Source organism: Fukomys damarensis, unplaced genomic scaffold (assembly GCF_012274545.1).
Source record: "Fukomys damarensis isolate Sample0158 unplaced genomic scaffold, DMR_v1.0_HiC HiC_scaffold_31, whole genome shotgun sequence".
Lineage (NCBI taxonomy): Eukaryota > Metazoa > Chordata > Mammalia > Rodentia > Bathyergidae > Fukomys > Fukomys damarensis.
The window spans coordinates 24,946,349-24,963,807 of NW_022900943.1; the positions used below are offsets into that span (position 1 = coordinate 24,946,349).

General features: G+C 39.9%; 1 protein-coding gene and 1 long non-coding RNA gene across 2 annotated transcripts in view; one reads left to right on the forward strand and one right to left on the reverse strand.

Annotated features, from left to right (window-relative positions):
* Gna14 (G protein subunit alpha 14) overlaps positions 1-17,459 on the reverse strand; it is a 183,584-nt gene that overhangs the window by 94,631 nt on the left and 71,494 nt on the right. The gene's annotated exons all lie outside the window — the stretch shown is intronic.
* On the forward strand, positions 5,572-12,345 carry LOC104874438. Its single transcript, XR_783729.1, has 3 exons — positions 5,572-5,648; positions 6,105-6,182; positions 12,055-12,345. It is a non-coding gene; the product is annotated as an uncharacterized LOC104874438 (long non-coding RNA).

A 17,459-nucleotide genomic window follows, 5' to 3' on the forward strand; every position in this document is an offset into this window, starting at 1 on the left:
CCCATCCAAGTGTCCTGCTGATTCCTAGGTGAACTCATTCAACCCATCCTCTCCCTGACTGAGCATTGCTTTCACAAATCCCGAGTTCACAGAAAGACAGGCTTTCTCTCTTCTCCCATTCTCTACCATGTCTTTATGTACCATTATTTTTACAATTGTCATATATGCAAACTCTTCTCACCACGGTAGTCTCCCTTACCTAAGATTTTGCTTCTCATTATTTCGGATACTCAGAATCAACTTTACTCCAAAAATAGTAAGTGCAAAATTCCAGACATCATTAATTTTTAAATTATATGCTGTTCTGAGAAGTGTGATGAAATCCAGTCCCACCTCACTCCATCCTGCCAAGATGTGAACTATCCCTCTGTCCAGTGCACCCACACTTTATATATTACCTGCTTCTTAGTTACTGAACACCTATGCTGCCAAAAAAACAAAAAAAGAAAAAAAAACACCAATGTATATAGAGTTTAGTATTATCCACAGTTTCAGGCATCTACTGGGAGTCTTAGAAAATATCCCTTTTGGAGGGAACCAGAACAGTAGGCTCTGAATTCCCTTAAATCAGTAACTGTCTCTTCCATCTTTGAACCCAAACACTTCTACAAGAGTAGGTTCTCAATAAATGTCTTAATATCTGAAAAATTATTTAATACTGCTTTCCTTACCGTTCCTTATCTAAACACCATACAGCCTTGAATCATTCCTACCATTTAACTCAGAGATTTCTCCAATGTAAATGAAATATTCTCTCCCCTTTAATTCTCCTTCCACCTCCCAAATCCACAAGCAAGTTTGTGCCTACTTAACTTGAGTTCTCATCAAAATTCCTCCTTGTGATTTCATCTTTGGAAAGAAAGAAAAGTTTTCCCAGTGTATAGCTATAAATCAATCCAAATCTGGAAGTGCTGAGTTATTCCCATCATTATTTATGGAATCCTATGGAATTCTAGTGTGTGCGTCTCTAACCAAGTGGGGAAGGTCAAAGCCCCAGTTCCCTTTCCCCTAGGTAACACGCCTCTGAGTCCCAGTTTCCCCAGAACCATGAACTCCAGAATGATTAAGACTAAAACATTTAAATAAGTTTTCAGTAGGATTCTGATATCCAAAAAGTTCTGTATATGTGTGTATTCCAAGGGAAAGTCTAAAGATTCAAGAGCATCTGTGATGGTTAATTTTGAGTAACACCTTCAAGGGATTGAGGGATGTCTAGGAAATCAGTACCAAGAAGTGGGGTTGTCTCTGTGCCTCTACTTGATGATGTGGAAAGTCTTTGGAGTTGATCCATGAGAGGAATCTGGGAATGTTGGGAGGAGCAGGCTAGAAAAAGCCTGGAATGTTGCAAGTGGAACATAATCAGGTGATCCTGGTGGAGGCTCAGAAGGACAGAATGCTGACAGGGATGCAGCCACTGATAGGAAGGCCAAGGCGATGAGATTTTGGGTGAAAATGAAGATTATACTCACAGTTGGACTAGAGGCCACTCTTGTTATACCCTGGCAAAGAATATGGCTACTTCTCATGAGAGGCTGAGCTTAAAGGCAACAGACTAGTTTATGTGGCAGAAGAAATTTCAAAGGAACAGTAGCATTCGAGATGTGGCTTGAGTAGTATTCGCTGCTTTTTAAAAAATTGATGTTTGCAATATTGCACTTGTTTGGGGGAACTGATAGATATGGGAAAGGAACTTAAGGGAAAGAAGTGTAAAGGGAGGAAGGGACCAAAAATGACCAAAACTTTTCCCCCCAATTCCCTTTCCCATCTGTAAAAGGTGTGGCTTAATTTTACTATTTATTTGTATGTTGTGTTTCTCATTTAAGAGAAATCAGGCAGTATTTGATTTTCTGCATCTGATTTATTTGACTTAACATGACAGTTTCAAGGTCCATCCCTGTTCCTACAAATGCGATGAATCCATTTTGTTTTGGCTGAGTAAGACTGCATCATGTCTAAATACTACATTTTCCTTATCTAGTCCTCTGTTGCTGGGCATCCAGACTGGTCCCAGAACTTAGCTATCGTGAATTGCACTGCTATAAACATAGGTATGCACGTATTACTATCTAGCATGATATCTTTAACTCTTTTGAGAATATACCCAGAAGAGATGTAGCTGCATCAGATGTTATGGACTGTTTTTAGCCAAATTTATATGGAGTATGGGAAGCAAAGAAGAGCAGAGCATAAAATTTTGAAAAAATTCACAGGCTGGCCAAAAAAACACCATGTATAAATGTGCAGTGAAAGAGAAGGTGGTTGTTAAAGAATTTACAAAGAAACCAAGTTCTTCACATGGGACAATAGAAAAGATTCCAGAAGGCAAGCTCAGAAATTGGCAAGACAAAGCCATCAGCTCTTAAAGGTACAGAAATGAAAATTTGTTTCAAATACTTTTGAGAATATTTGAGAATAAAGCCCTGGAGCACCCTACACACCCAAAAACCCCTAGAGATTAATTTTTCTGTGTTAGCCTTCAAGGCTCTCAGAGGCTGCTGCAGCCATGGTTCAAGTAGAACAGGCACAGCTCACACTGGTAGCAGTCTTTGGGACTGTCCACATGATGCTGTTATGCAAACATGAAAAATACAAGCGTTCTAGTATCATAGGCTTTGACTGAGATTTTAAAGGGTAACCTGGAAGGTCAGACAGAGTCAGAGTGCCTGTAAGCAGTCCCAGGGTCCTTCCAACCAGTCCCTGACAGAATACTATATGAAACTGTGGCAGTAAAGTCAAACCCCAGGAAGACAAGTGCTAGAAATATGTAATGCTGTCCAGGGAAAGCGATGGCAGTGAGCAGAGCTAGCCCTACAGAGTGGTCATGTGGGCTGCTGCCAGCAAGTGTACAGGGCCAGAGCTGCCCAAACTTTTGGTGGTTACATCATGCCACAATGTGCACTGGATGCTGAATGTGGCTCCACAGGGCTTAATGTTTGCCCTGCTGTGCTTTGGTCTTGCTTTGGTCTGACCTCTCCTTATGGCCGTATTCCATCCTTTTTTAATAGGAGTGTTCACCTATATTTGTTTCACCATCATATATTGGAAATAGGTAAATTGGTTTTTAAAAAAATTTTATAGGGGCTCACAGGAGAGTTTGCCTTGTGTTTCAGAGACTTTAGACTTGGGGTTTTAAGCAATAATGGATCTGTTCCAACTTTGAGGACTTTTTGGATAAATTAATTTTTTCATTGTGAAGTGAACAGAGAAGCCTTTGAAGGACAGGAGTAAGATACAATAGCTTGGATCTGGAATTTCCCCTCAAAGGCCCTTGGTAAAGCCTTGGTCCCAAGCACAGCACTAGCAGGAGATGGCAGAACCTTTAAGACACAGGGACAACTACGAGGTATTCAGATCACTGTGAGTGTCTCCTTAGAGGGAATGGTTGAGACCCTGGTCTATCTCACTGCTTGGCCACAAGATGAACAACTTTGATTTGCCACATTCTCGACATTATGTGCTGCTTCACCACAGGCCAAAGAGCAAAGGGTATGAACTCTGCTAGTGAGAACTAAAAGCTGACAAACTTTACTTGGTCATAAACCTTGTGGTATGTTATACCAAATGGTGACTTTCACTACTTTTAGTTGCTTTTTTTGTTATGGTATATACTTGTAAAAGCTATAAATGGTTCACAAGACAGTTTAGAAAGGTTTGGAGATGCTGGGTGGAAAAGTAGCTCTAGCATACTTTTTAAAGTATCTCCCCTCACAAAAAATGATTATTCTCTGAATAATAAATAAACTAGACTTGGGGCTGGGGATTTAGCTCAGTGGTTCTGGTGCCTGCCTCGCAAGGTCAAGGACCTGAATTCAACACCTAGTACCAAAAAAAAAAAAAAAGACTTTCTAAATAAAACAGACTTGTATGGCATATCAAAATAAATCTTATGTGGCAAAAGATCTATATACAAAATTTAAATGATCAATATCCTTCAACAACTTAGAGGAATATTTAATGTTTCATTGGGGCAAGTGACCCAGACACAATCTGATAGTATTATACACGGTAGGAGACAAAAATAACTTAGCTATGGTCACTCTATAAATGGAAGTATTATATGGCTAATAAATTGATCTATGTGAATATCTAGTGACATGAGATTATGTTCCCAATGTAATCAATGAGAAAGCAAGGAATAAAACTGATCTGGTCAATAGAGACTATAGTGAAGGTTAAGAGAGGCTGCCTGTGTTCCAATTCTAAGTGTTCCATTAGCCTGCAATCTTACTTATGAAGCCAGATTGGGATCTAATTTGTACTTTGACAACTAAAGATAAACTCTTATACTTGCATTATCCCTCAGCGTGAGCTCCAATGTAGCCCACCTGGAAAATAGGATAATATTTCAGGCACTTAGACTAGTGTTCAGTCCATACTAGACAGTGTCAATGTTAAAGTGAAGGTGATCTTGATTATTTCTATGTTTGCACACTGTGATTGTTAATTGTTATCTGTCAAAACAACTAGAGTAAGAACTTCCTAACAGATTAGTTAAGTCTTGAATGTGTCTGTACATGACTAAAATGTAGGCCGCAAACTAAGGAGGGACACCCACACACATACACAGATGTTGAGGCCACCAACCAATACACTTGTAGCCTGGACAGAAAAAAAATGGAAAGAAAGAAGTCTTTACCACTGCCTGTGGATATTTGTCTCTACTTCCTTCAGACTTCCAGCACTAACTCTTCAGTGCAGACCCTTTTTACCTTTCCAACACAGACTCACGCCAGACTCTGCAGTGTGCTCTAGGCCTTTGACTTTTGACTGGATCCTAATATTAAATCTGATCTGACCAGCTAGTGAACTGTGTCACAAATTTTGGTACTGAGAATGGAATCATTGCTATTCTACCTGACTATGTGATTCAGAAGCCTTTGGAAATGGTTCACAAGACAGTTTAGAAAGGTTTGGAGATGTTGGCTGGAAAAGTAGCCCTAGCATACTCTAAACCCAGGTTGATGAGAAGTTCAGATCAGAGCTTAGAAGACTAGACTGTTGATAAAAAGGCAAGTGGTAAAGACCAGGCTCAGGAGGATTCAGTTCAGAACAAAGACTTCATGGACAGTTGTTCTCCAAGCCATGTGTGTTATACTCCTGCAAAAAAATTGTCTACATTGTGCTCATGTCCTGAGACTTTTCAAGAGTCTGAAATTAAGGGAAGAAGACTAATTCATTTAGCAGAGGAAATTTCAAGGCAGCCCATTGTCGAGGCTGTCCTAAGGGTGGTGCTTATTTCTTTTAGAGAAACAAGAGCAAAAGGCCCATTTGAAAGGTTTTCAGTCTCCCCAGAAAGGGCTGGAAAAGTTGGAGCAGAAGAGAGCTTGGTTGTTTAAATGATTGGCATTAAAAATAAGCCAAGAATTTTTCAACAGGGAAAAAAAAAGGTGCCTTGAAGGAATGTGATAAGTCAGCAAGACTCTATCCTTAACAGGCTAAGACATGTGAAAGACTTTGTTTTGAGAAGAGAGCCCCAGGACACATTGCTGGAGAAAAGCTGACTAGCAAATTGGTTCCCCTGGGGTTCCATTCACATTGTTTACCCATGCAGGTACTCAGAGGACCTTGCAGCTATGATGCAAAGGAGCTTGTTACTTTTGAAATCAGAAGCAGAACTTGATGTCACCCTCATGGTGCTGGTTTTACAGGTATGCAGGATGCAAGAATTGTGGGTTTAGAAAGGCTTCCACTAAGGTTTCTGAAGAAGGCCTGAGAGGCCAGATGGTATCCCCCTGAGAGGGCAGTGCGCAAAGCTGTGGAATGAGGCAGAAGCACAATGAGTCCCCATAAATTTGGAGAAACCAGAACAGTTAAATGAGGAAAGCCAAAGGCAGTGAGCAAAGCCTGCCTAAGAAAGAAGTCATGAAGATTGCATTCACTAGCAATGCTATAGATGCTAGGCCACCCACAAGGCCACTCATCAGACCACACATCCTCGCCCTGGGTGCTGGACATGTAACTAGGATTTAATATTTGGCCTGCTAGATTTCAGCCTTGTTGGTCTGACTTCTTTCTATCCCCCCAAATCTCCCTTTTGGAGTGGGAATGTTTACACTGTGCCATTGTATGTCAACAATGTTAAATTTCCTTTTTTATTTTTACAGGGGTTCACAGCTAAAAGTTTGTCTTAAGTCTCAGGATAGATTTTGGACTTGGACTTTTCAGCAATATTGGAACTCTTGGTACGTTGGCAACTCATAGAGATGAACTGCATGCACTTCTTCATGAAGAGATGCACCTGATTTTGGGGGTTCCTAGGGTGGCATGTTATAGTTTATATATAGATGTCCCTCCAAAGCCTCATGTGCTCACAGGGGTGGGGGTTTCAAAAGGTGACTGAATCATGAGAGCACTGTAGCTAAATGTGATGCTAGGAGGTAGGGTCTCCTTGGAAGAGAGAGATCAGTGGGGGCATGACCTGGAAGGGGGTGATGTTAGTAGTGGTAAAGCTCTATGTAATGGGGACACAGTAGTTTTTTTATTGCTTATGCATAAGTTTAAATATTCTATTCCCACTTTGTTATGACCATGCCATGTCTATTGATTGTGTCAAAGTTTAAACCTAAGAGGTTTTGCTAAAGGCTGTTCATAAGCTTTTCATATCAGTTTTACTGTTATGAACAGCAAGGATACAGACTGTTTCCTCCTTATTTTCAATGTGAGGGCTTCTTTTTCTGTTGGCTACTTTAATACTAAAGTCATCCATTTTATTTTAAATGATGCATCCATTTTAAAATGATACTACTTATTATTACTTCACTTAAAATTTTCAGATTGCCAAGTTAACTATGTTTGGAACTGAGCTGTACTAAATTTCCTTCCTAAATCTTCATAAAAATATGAGTATCCAGCTCCAAATTGCTCACAAACGTGGAATTTATTACCATGTTGGAATCCAAATTGGGATCTAATTTCTACTTTGACAAATGAAGATAAAATGTTATACTTGAATTACATGTTTTTCTGGTTATTTTATTTTTTAAAATCCAAATGTAAAATGGATATTTTCCTCTATTTGACTAACAAAACTTAAATGCAGCTAATAAAATGTTGATGGGTATGTGCTAAAATTGAAATGTTCATGGATTGATGCTGGAAATATTCAGATGCTTTGGAGAAAATTTGACAGGATTTAAAAAATAACAAAATATGTATATTCTAGATTGGCTATTATATGATACTATGGATTATTAATTTCTTAGATATGATTAGTATACTATGGTTATATAAGAGAGTGACTATGGGCTAGGGATCTAGCTCAGGGGTTCTGCCGCCTGCCTCACAAGCACAAGGTACCAAGTTCGATTCCCAGTACCAAAAAAAAAGAGAGAGAGTGATTATTAGGAAATCACTGATGGACTATCGAAGAGTTAAATCTAAAACTTCAAAAGGTTCAACAAAAAATAAACTAAAAACACACGTGTCTATTTAGAGAGAAAGCAGATAAGTCAAAATTAAATAATGAGAAAATTTAGGTAAAAACAGATGATCACTTTATGCTCTTTCAACTTTCCTGAAGGCTTAACAATTTTCCAAACAAGAATTAGAGGAAAAGGTGGTAAATCCTTCAGTACACAAGGCAACACACACAGAATTGTCCCCTGTACCATTGATTGCAACTGTGAAGAACTGGCAACTGCCCAAATGTTATGAAAAAAAAATGTATTTGCTATATGAGATCTTTTATAACAGTGAAGAGGAAGGTGTTAAATTTATAGCATAGCAATACAGAAAGATCTCAAAAGCAGTGCTGAGTGGAATTAATTAAAAGCAGGTGGTCAAATGAGTCTTACAATACTATTTATTTAAAAGTTAATTTTCAAGTGGACACAAAATGTATTGTATCCTAGTTGCATAACTATGGAAGACATGAGAAGGAACTCAGTGACATCATGGTGGATACACAGGGATAATGCTAACGGTGCTGGGGAATATGAGGTAGAAAGAGAGGGTAGGACAGGACTTGCGTTTTGTTTACTATATATTACTTATTACATTTTAACTTAATATTTGCGAACAGATTAAGAGGGACTCATCATAAAGCTGAATGACCCAGGCCTCGCCCCCACACCACAACAAATGGCCCCCACCACAGAGCTTCCTCTTTACACCTAGGCCAAGCAGTGTTCTCTGAGTTCTCCCTCCCCGTCTCTCTCCACGCTCCCGTCCCTGCTCCCCTAACCAATTCTATATTTTCCAAATAAAACGCTTCTTGGACACTGTTTCGTAACGAAAATGCCACACGCACATCGCTCATGGATCTCCCTTTTTAAAAAAAATCATGGTAACCAAGTAGGCTTTCCAAAGCAATGACGTTCTAACAGTCCTTCATTTTAAATGAGCTATGATCAACATGGAAGTAAACTGAGGAGGTCTAGGGAGCTGCACCCATCCAGCCACCCTTCCTTCCCCAGGCTGATGTCAAGGTGGCGTGCGAGGTATATACTGCATACAGGAGAGAGCAAATAAGTGAATGGGAAAGGGGAAGGAAGGGGAAGGCTGTGGCAGAAAGTTGGGGAGAAACAACTGATTCAGTGGGGCTATGATGAACTGGCAGACCCAGGCAGATACTCCAAGTTTATTGTCCCCATGAAGTTCTGTCGTGCAGGGAAAATGACCAGAACACAGAGCGCACCGGCAATATCACAGTGAAATCAGAGGAGACTACCCTGCTCTTTCTGATGTTCTCACGTCCTAGGGCAAGTACAGACGTTTCGCCGAGTACTCTCAATCCATAATTACTCAAACAATAATTCATTAGGAACAAAATACTGTTTAACAGGAAATATGACTGGTCTCCCTTAGGGAATCTTTTTGGTAGATGATGAAACTACCTTTGCAATAACTAACAAAAACGCGATGGAAATAATAAGATAGGGTCTGGATAAACGGTGCAGAAGAAGGCCAAGTAAAGAAAACTTCCTCCTCTAGTAGAACGAGGCTACTAGATGATTATTTCATTAGAGAAAAGGTATGGCATATTGAAGTATCATCACTAAACCGGACCATCCCTAATAAAAGGATGAATAGGGAAAAATCAGTTTCTCAAAAATACTAAAAAATAATTTTACATTCGCAATCTATATTCATATTTTTAGGAGGAAGTCAGAAAAGTCTTAGGGAATCACCTCACCCAATCTTTTCACTTTGCCAATGAGCTCAGAACGGCTACATGGCTTTTCTAAGGCCTTGTAACTATTCCAAAGCACAACCCTCCAGCCCTATATTCTCAAAATGGTACCCCTTCAGTGTTTCCTTTACAGTCCTCTATCCTCTGAAATCTGGGTCTTCTGGGACTGCTATAATTTTTTTTTTAAAAAATCGTTTCCTAAGACAAAGTAGGATATTTAAATGCAGTTTGAGTATGCCATAGCTTTTGGGGAATGTTAATAATATCCTTAGGTAAAATGATGGCATCTGGTTTTATGTGGAGGAACGGCCCTAACAAACAAGCACCCTAACAAAGTACCACATCATGTAGTCTGCAGCTAACGTCCATGTCATTCTGTGAAACAGAGCAGACAGGTAGATAGCTGGATAGGTAAGCAAATATGTATGGTACAGTGTTGACAATTACTGAATGTAGACAAGGAGAGTTCATTATCTAGGCCTTCTAATGTTTAATTTTAGAATATTTTATAATAAAAATAACAAGATAGATACTTTAAAAAAATCATTTCAAAATGTAAGTAATAGATCCTTACCCAGCTGCTCAGCCACCTCACTTGACACAACTAAGGCAAGCCTTCCAGAAGTGGGGGACATACGGGGCCCCCAGACGGTGTGTCTAAACCTGTCAGAAGCAAACCAGACCTAGGAAATCCATGGAGGAGGCAGTGGAAACCAACAGAAATTTCCAATAGCTGTAGATGAGGGGTCCTTGGACTCAGGTGTCCTGGTCCACACCTCCCACTGAAGGGCAGGGAAGGGGCCGAGCCTGGGCCAACTTCCTATACCTAGCCAGAGAGGTGAAAGGAAAAAAAACCAAAACCAAACAGGTCGCAAGATCAACATGATTTTCCCAGAAAGAGCAACACTACCTTAGTTTACCTCTGTATTCTAAAGAAGCCGCTTTGAAGCACCTAATTCAGTGGCTGTATCTCCCCTTGGATGTCCCATTAGTGCAAATGAAAAGCCTTCCCCAGTACCTGAGCAGGAGGGGCTAAAAATCGGGGTCTCCTCCAGTGTTCAGTGGCTTTGTTCTTTCTCTTTCCTCGAGCCTGATTTAAAGCTTGCTGCTGTCCCTCCATGACATAAATCAGAGGACTTTTCTTCTCTCTGGATTCTTAGCTGTGCACCACAAATTTCACCAAGCATACATATGCCTCTTATTTCTTTATTCCCATCCAGCCCAGCCAACTGCTCAGAATGGAGTCTGACTTCCCAGGGTCGGTTGCCGTGGAGCACAGGCCCCAGCCCCACCTGCCACCAACCAGCATGGCTTCCAAGAGCATTCTGGTTGGACAGAGCTCACTGTGCTCCCCAAACACTGGGGAGCACAAACAAAAAGGGCAAGGCAATACCCCTGTCTCAGGCAGCTTACTGCGTACCGAAGAGAAGACAGATTATTAGAAACGTAACACGGGGTTCAACACCATGACGGCCATGAGAGGCGTCACGGGTGCGGGGCTGGGGAGAGCTGGAGACAAAGGACTGGGGAAACTTCTGGGCCAGGGGGACAACAAAGAAGAGCCAGGGGACCTGTGTCCTGGTACCTGGATGGGTAGAAGTGGAAGAGAGGCGCAACCCAGAAGGGCATAGCTTACAAAAGGCACGGAGCGAAGGAGGTGTCGCAGAGGTTCGGTGAGCGTGCGTGTGCGGGCATCAGGCAAGCTTGTGTTGAGGGTGGAATCCTTTAGCTCTTAAGTTCTGAGAATAAAATGGTTGATCCCAACAAAAACAATGTCCTTGGCTATTTCTCCCCATCAGATGTGTATAAAACAAAGCCCAATCAAGGAGCAAGCTCATATATGTACATTACCTCCCAAACTACTCCGTGTTACAGTGCTGTGTAAATGATCCTTCCTTACCTTACGGGCATGGTCATGCAAACCTTAATAGGTTTACATTTTCAGAGTCAGCTTTTAAACCGTTCGCCCAAGCCTGCAAATAAAGAATCTCTTAATCAAGTGATTGTAATGTGCTACATACATACTAGTAGGTTTTTACCAGGAAGTTACTTTCGGGTCATATTAGATCAATAATCTTTACCCTTGCCTGCCCATAAGAATTACATGGAAAGCCTCAAAAAAATTTATGTTGCCAAGGCTTGTCTCTGGAAGTTCCCATAAGAATTCTGTTATATTTTCAAGGTTGAGAATCGCTGAAGTGTAGTTATAAATTTTAGTTTAAAATTTTTCTGAGTGTAAGTTACAATAAACCATACTATAAGGAAAACACATGTCAAAACAGAAATAAAGTATTTAGATAAAATTCATTACTTAACAGTTTTTATTATTTTTTCCTCCCCAATTAAAAAGATGACATTTTAACTTCTCTTATCAATGGGTTCTGACAACCGTTCCAACAGTGCATTTTGCTACATCCTTTCCTACTTGAGTGTTGGAATCACAAAATTCTGCAGAAAAACAATGTCTTTTTTATACCTCATATGAAGACTGACTTCTTATTTTCCTTGAGGTCAGGTGATAGTGTGAAAAAGCTTTCATTCAAATAAGAGTACCTGTAACTTTTTAAAAAAACGAATAGACCCATTTTTCCTGATGTCCTCAGCTGAATTTTCTCTCGCTGCCACTCAGCTAAGTGAAAATGTACTCCATATAAGTCCACCTTCACATGACTGGATCATAATCCGCAAATATTTCAGGTCTTCCTTTCTAGACCTGTCACTAAAACCATTTAGATTACTTTTTGTAATGGGCTTTTTACAGAGAGATTCCAAGAGACTGCATAAGTGCCACTCATACCTATTAAAATAGATGGTTAGTGTTTTCTTCAGGCCTCTAGAGACCCCTTACAAGACTGAGCCAGGCAAGGGGAAGGGGAGTGCTCACTTAACTTTGCTTACCTTTTCTCATTCACTTTGTTGTTTAGGGTCAGAATGCCTTTCTACACAAACCAACCTAATTCATTTTCTGGGTGTATAAAGCCCTCCTTAGAGGCCCAACAAGAAGAAATCTTTGAAGGAGGAAGAAGAGAGCAAATCAAGAAAACAACTATAAAATGTTATGCCAGCGGCGTCAATGTTTAAAATTTTGCTCATCGACGTATGAGTGAATAAGCGAAATGTAACAGAGTAACATTTAGCCTTAACAGGAAGGAAGTTCTGCGAGATGGGACAACTTGGATGAACCTTGCAGACAGTATGCTAAGTGAAATAATCCAGACACAAAAGAGCAAATATTATATAATGTCACTTATACAAGCTACTTGGCTACAATAAGCAAATTCATAGAAACAGAAAGAAGCATAAAGGTCCAGTGGCTGGAGAGGGAATGAGGGAAGCGGATATGTGTTGTTTAATGAATTTGTTTTTCTCTTTGAGATGATAAAAAGTTCTGGATGGACACAGTGGTCATACCACTTGTTGCATACAATTATAAATGTACTTAGTGCAAATGAATTGTACATTTAAAATGGTTAAGATAGTAAATGTTGTTACTATATTTTACCACAATAAAAGAAATCAAGTTCAATAATATCTTTTTAAGGCCAATGCTTAGCATGAAACCCAGGAAGTCTGAATTTGATTATATTTTCTTTCAGCTGCCTAACTTAGGATTACATTAATAAACTTCACTCCATCTCATTTTCCTCATTTCTATCAATCAAATGGGATTTATGGAGAGCCTTTTGTTCTTGGGAAATCTCTTTCTCATTGATTCACTTGCTCCCTTTTTTGAAAAAATAAATACTCAAGGAATCTAAGGCATTCTAACTTTCTTTAGGAGGTTTTAAAGCCTGGTGTACTAGAAAGTTTTCAATTCACAGTCAAGTTTCTAGTCTCATGAGTTAACCATATATATTTAGAGTTGATTCTGTGAGATTACAGATGTTGCTAAAATAGATGCTTATGGGATTTCATTAGGGAAACTCAACAACCTTAAAGTGAAAACGTTATAATCACAGGGTAACAATATAGATTTTAAAAATTCAGGAATCATAAGGCAACTTAACAATGGGTTCTTTTTTTCCCCCTTGGTACCAGGAATCAAACTCAGGACCTTGTGCTTGCCAGGCAGGTGTGGTGCCACTGGGCTAAATGTGTGGCCCAGCAGTGGGATCTTGAGATAGGCCGCAGGAATGGCTCTTTGTGGAAGGGTATGTATACACCCCAACTTCTTTTCTTTGAAATCAAATGAGTAGGAAAGGTACATAATAATCCATTGCTTAAGTAGAGTCAGAAAGTAGTATCAATCACTGGTGAGCAGAACAGGTAGATGCTGTAAAAGGTCTACGGACAAAGGGTCAAGTCTGCCTACTTTTCACAGGGAGGACTGGGAGCGAGAGTGAGAGGGGTCTTTGAGGATCACAAATGAAAGGACAGAACCCAAAAAGATGATCATGGATGGTACAGGGAAAATCTACAGAAGAGAGTCACCAAGCTAGATTACGGGATTGGTTCTAGGAAGTACTAAGTATCATGAAAGCAGGAGGTTGAAACCTAATCAGGTTGGTGAAGGAGCAGTTAAAATGACTGAAGGAGTCTGCTCAGAGATAGCAAATTCCCATCCACTAGAAAGCTCCTGTTACCTGTTAAATTCCGCCAGAAAATTTATGATAAAAATTCAATGTCTGTTTCGTGCTTGATTGATTTAACCTATATTTTCAATCTTAATGCTGCAATTTAAAATTGTGAAAATTCAAGATCAAATAACTTTTATGATTTGCATTATTTTTTTCAAAATGAAATTTCAGTTACATTCCCCCACCCCTGAATCTACCTCAAATTGTTGAACCCCATTCGCAGCCAACTCATTTTAGTGGCTTTTTCCCTGGATTGATCATCTTTAGACCATGTGGCATCCTGAGGGGGTTAAGTAGTTCACTTTGGCCCTGACCAGAGCCAGATCCTAGAGTCAGCTTTTTCAGCTTATGGGAACAAGTGTGGGTACCTATAATAAAACTGTCCACCAACTTCAGAGTCGGTATGAAACTAGTCTGGCATTTCGGTGGACACAAACTGTAGCAATTCAGTGGCAGGGGGTTAAAGTATGAAACATACATTGCACATCAAATATAAGCCTGAAAACTAAAACCGAATGAGGAAGATGCTCATTGAGCCAGGGAACATTAGCAGATCAACAATGAAACTTAATGTGGACCCATTTTTCTCTTCAGAGCTTAGTTATACATTATCATTAGGAGGGAGGTACTGAATCCATTTCCTCAGGATATGAGTCTGTTTCCATGGTGACACAAGAGTGAGTCTTTAAACTCCAGGACAAATGAATGGAGCGTTGGCTAAATCAGGCAATTTCTGCATATTTTCAAGACAGAAAATGGCTGTTAGTCTTGCCAAACACTGATTTGTTTCATTTTATTCAGTACAGAAGAGGTCAATGATGAAGAAATGTAAGAGAGCTGCATCCTGAACCAATAATGATCCTAGATCAAGTATAAAACATGCCTGATCCTCAAGGGGGCTTGTCTTGTCAAATGAAATTATGTTGGCTTCACCTTGGATGGTACTAACATTACAGTTGCCATGCATTGGCGCAGAACATGGCAATAGGAGAAAATTGGGATTGCTTTTAATGAGATTTTTGCCTATCAGTTCAATTTAAGTGGTGCTTCTAAATACCAAGGATGGTTAATCTCATGTTTTCAAAGGGTGACAATGAGCTCACGAATCTAAGTGAATAACTTTAAATCTATAAGGCTTTCTTTTGTGGACTACCTATTAGGCAACTTCCCAGAGAGTAAAACTTTGGGGCCTTGCAACATTACATGCGCATTTGCTATAGTTTATCTAGAATAGCTTTGTTTTGTTTTGTTTTGTTTTAAGACCAGCACTACTTTCACAGGCTCTTCCGACCAAATTTTTCCTGAAAGTGGATGGGCATGGATTTGGAAGAGTCTTGTCAAGTAATGCCATTTTTATGAAAAGATGTCAGCCTCAGCTCATTTGATCTATTTTATCTTTAAGATATGGAAGTGCCTTTATCCAACAGAAACTCATCAGACAATATGCCTCAAAGGACCTTCTTTTAAGTAGTTATCACGTTCTCTTTGCAAGAAATGTCCACAGATAACTGAAGGATGGACAATCTATTCTTTCCTTCATATTCATGGCTCTCATTTTTACTTCAGAGTTATCTGAAGAGCTTAAAATCTAAATCCCCAGAGTTTGTTTGTTTACTGTACTGAGGATTGAACCAGTCTCCTCTGCACTAAACTAGATTCCCAGCCCTATTTTATTATGAGACAGGGCCTTGTTAAGTCACTAAGTTGCTGAGGCTGGACTTACACTTGTGATCTTCCGGGTTCAGCCTCCTCAAGTGCTGGGATGATTGGAGTGTGGACCATACCCGGCTCGGGTAGAATACTTTTACAAAGCTCTGCTGGAGATTCGGAGGCAAACTCTACAATAAGAACCATTAATATGGTTAGACCTAAGAGCTCACTTTTCAAAAGCATTTATCATACAAGTTTGTGTTAAACAGCCTTTCATGACTGTGATAAAATTCTGACCTAAACAACATGCAGAAAGGTTTATTTTGGCTCATGATTCAGCACCATGGCCAGCTGACTTCTTTGTCCTTCCTGTTATATGGAGGCAGAGACACTCTGGCAAGGCCTGGTGGGGAGAAGCTGCTCACTACATGGCAGTCTGGAAGCAAAGAGAGAGCGAGCCAGAGAGAGGACAGGGCCAGAAGACAGTCTCCGAAGTCACACCCTCAGGGTCCACTCCCTCCTAGGCCCCAACTCCTGTTTCTGTCACCCCCCCAAACGCCATCAAATCATCATCTCGTCAATGGCTAAGCCACTGGTGAAGGTGGAGCCCTCGTGATCCACTTACTTCACAGCCCACCAGCTTCAACCAAGCCTTCAACACAGTGCTCATGTTGGGAGGCACCGTACGTAACCATGATAACAGCCATCCAGGAATAAATTGAAATATTTGCTCTATCACAGATAAGTCCTAGATTGTCTACCTTCTCCCCTCCCAGCCCTCTCCACTGGGTGTCTGTCCTGCTTTTTCACTTACATACATAGGTATTCACAAATATACCTGTGACTATACACATATATGAAAATACGTATACAGTGAATTTTTCAAAAATAACTTTGAACATGTGTCATGCCATGCATTCTGCTCTGCTGCTGCATTCCCACTTAACGGTACGCCTTTGCACCCTTCCTGCACAGTACTTCCTGCTTTACAGTATGGGCAAGCCCCAATCTCTCCCACAAGTCATTCCCCTGAATCTCTGCCACCCACTGTGGTAGCCGCTAGCCACGCATAGCTGCCAGTACTCGACTGAGACTGATATGAAGTGGAATGTGTCACGGTTTAACACACACCGGATTTCAAACGTGTGAGGCCCAGAGGAAAACGAATGGAAAGGAGCTCAATAATAACTATTTATTACTGATTACATGTTCAGGTGATACTATGTTGGACATACTGGATAAAATAAAATAATAAACAATCACTGTCACCTGGTTCTTTATACTTTTAAAAATTTTTGTCAGTATTTTTTAAATTAACTTTCTTGGTACATTTACTGTATATGATAAAATGACATTCATTGTTGGACATTTGTACCTTTACATAATCAACCTTGTCTTATTTTTTCCCCATTTCCCTGCCCTTCCTATCACAAAGACTTTGTTTTCCATAATTTTTCATTTTCTCATATTGATTCCATTCCCTTCTTTCCTTTCCCCTTCCCCTGTTTTCCCTCCCTCTTTGTCCCTTTTCTTCCTAATTCACATTATCTATTATACCTTTTAGTCCTTATTTTCACTTTCAGTTTCTCACACTAGAGAAACTACTGGTATTCACACATGTGTGTCCTATTTATATCAGTTTAGAGTATGGCCTCAATGTGCAACCATTCAGCTATAAATAATTTCTCATTTGTATGGCTGAGTAGTATTCCATTTTATTTTTAAAACCATTTTCTTTATCCAGTCTCCTGCTGATGGACACTTGGGCTGCTTCCAAGTTTTAGCTGTTACAAATTGTGCTACTATCTACTTTTTCAAATGTGATGATTGTAAAATATACAATCACTTATGTGGCTCACATTATATTTCCTGTAAATGGTTCTGCATAGTAGATGGGAAGTTAATCTGACATCACAATGAAGTACCACCGTGCACATATATTCCACATTAGCGGTTCTCAACAAAGGGCTATTTTACCCCTAAGGGACATTCGGAAAGTCTGGTGGCCTTTTTGCCAGAACTTGGGGGTGTAACTCACATCTATTCAGTAGAAGATGGGGTGCTATTTTCAACAGTATTGAATACTGTTAATTTTTAAAAAT